General features: G+C 41.0%; 1 non-coding gene across 1 annotated transcript; it reads right to left on the bottom strand.

Annotated features, from left to right (window-relative positions):
* Positions 1-500: 500 nt before the first annotated feature.
* Positions 501-575, bottom strand: Trnaa-ggc (transfer RNA alanine (anticodon GGC)). The gene has a single exon. It is a non-coding gene; the product is annotated as a tRNA-Ala (tRNA).
* Between the last annotated feature and the right edge of the window lie 1,853 nt (positions 576-2,428).

Genomic DNA, 2,428 nt, shown 5'->3' with positions numbered 1-2,428 from the left:
TTATGGGAATGATATTTTTAGGGTTCCTGGCCCACTTGGATTCAATCCGGCCACATCGGCCACAATCCGGAGGACCTACGATATAGCATAGCATAGTTACGGTGTAGTTCGTAGATTGGACACTAGTGGTACTCATGTTTTTCTTTTGAAATCCTTATACAGATTGCTATCAGAAATCAAGGTGGGTGTGGTCCTTGATTTCAATCTAGGATAAAAATCACAAAAGCATGAGGATTACTACTCCTGGCCACGCCCATCTTCACCGTAACTTGGGAGGGGAAAGAAGTGTTGATGTAGTACTTACTTAATGAGAGGCCCCCGACTCAGCGACACGCTCATAAGTACCACGGAGTTGGATATAGGGGAAGGTATTCGTTGGGTCAGGATTTGCCTGTAGCTGACAATGTGACCGTGGTAGATCTTACACCGTAACACAACACGCAAAGGTGTCTACCCAGCGCTACGGGGGCTTACTGAAAGGGCTTATTTGAAAAATACATTTCCTTCGATGGGACTCAAACCCACGACTCTCAGTACGCCAAACTGGTGCTTTTAACCAACTAAGCTACAAAGGATCTCCGTCGGCCTTCGCAAATTGGGGGCTACTGAATGACCCCGATACTACCAAATCGGACGCGAGAATGAATTCAGTTCAATCAAAGTTAATTTCCTATGCTGTTCTTACAACTGACCCTCTGCTAAAAATTCCAATTTTTGTTCGCTTCATACTGGTCGCTCGCTTACGACACCTTTTCATACTGTTCTCCATAGCTATGCTCCTTCTTTACTTTGAGCCTTGGATGTTGTAATAAGCCAATTCTCTGCTGAGATTTCCTTCCTGTCTTCCGTTATGGTTGTTCTTCTGGGTTTTCCTCGTTCTATGGCATTAATTTCCTTATTTTCCAGCTTGCGCGTTTCGGGTCAATCAGCTTCATCCAAGCAATGCACATGATAGGATCTTTTTCGCTGAGCGTACGATCTATAAACTGATTTGTCCAACTCGGAGCAAATATTTGCAAAGTGTTTTTATGCCATTCCATCGGAATCTATGAACGCCAAATAGGGACGGTAACAGTCTCGCATATTATCTATCTGAATATTCATATTAGTGCTCTCCGTCGTCGGCTTTGACTTCTCCCGTGAATGTTACAAATGTTTCCGCTCACGTATCTGTCCCTCTTTCAGTGACTTTACGATGGTTGTTCCTCACAAAATCCACCGGGAAGCATAGGTCTTACAGTTTCGGGATCATATGAATCGGTGATCACAAGAGTTTAAGTTCCTTTAAACAAACCACTGCTAAACGTCTAAATATTGAGGTTGAGTAAAGAGGATGCAGCACTCTATAGTATTGTGTATCCGGAATAAATTTATACCGCTTTTTATACCGAAGTTGGATTTTTCTCCAGATACAGGCAACTTTCCCAACTTCGGAAGTAGGAAGTAGATGTACCAGTTGTGGCTATAGCACCAGTTGTCGCACTAGTGCTTTATATGTCAAATGGAAAATCAAATCACCGCAAACCAAGTTCATATCGATAAAGCATATTCATATGATACGATAAAACCTTTGATCTCCTCCAAAACAAGCAAAACATAATTGTAAAAATTGATTTTGCTTAATTTTTTACGTCCTTTGCACCAGTTATGGCACTAGTGGTCCCTATTTGGCCAATCCCATAAGAAAACAATGGGATTTGCCAAATAAGGAACCAAAATTAAGAATAGTGCCACAACTGGTGCATGCGTTCCTATTATGGATTAATCAATTTTGATGATTATAACAATTTTTATTGTGGTTTTCACAACTGTTCTAAGGAGCAGGAAGTAAAACCTTTCGCTTGATATATAAAGTCCACCCTCATACCTTTTACTTATTAACAAAAAAATAGTTGTTCTTATATATGGCGACGATTGGTACACCCTAGTGCGCTGGATTCGCCTAAAGATCCGCTAAACAACGCATCAAATAGTTTGACAAATAAAACTTCGGAAGAAAGTTCGGTTCGGAAGTCCCGACTTCCGAATTCTAATTTGTTGCTACGAAGACAATAGCAGATTTCAGCGACCGACTCCGGACGGAAGAGGAAGTTCGCCTTGCTCAGTAACTCCGTTTATGGAACTTGGTAATTGTGAGTCAAAACTTCCACTCTCTTAAAAATTCGTCCGCAGACATTCATTTTGAGGTCTCCACTAAACTTAATTTGCCACTTGATTGCCCAAGTAACATTTAAAGTTTTATAACGCTCTTGAAGGAAATGAAATTTACGCTACAAGAGTGTTATAACACCAATATAAAACCAAAATGTTACTAGGGTGGAATTCTGTTTTCGTACATCCGGTGTTCTGTACCAGAATTATCACTACGGTGATAACTTGTTCTATTCTATTCTTCGCCACTCTGAGCATGTTGTGCGTTCTCCCTCTC

Source organism: Armigeres subalbatus, chromosome 3, assembly GCF_024139115.2.
Source record: "Armigeres subalbatus isolate Guangzhou_Male chromosome 3, GZ_Asu_2, whole genome shotgun sequence".
Classification (NCBI taxonomy): Eukaryota; Metazoa; Arthropoda; class Insecta; order Diptera; family Culicidae; genus Armigeres; species Armigeres subalbatus.
Note: the sequence above shows the minus strand (reverse complement) of the source record. Positions and strands in the feature narration are given on the sequence as shown.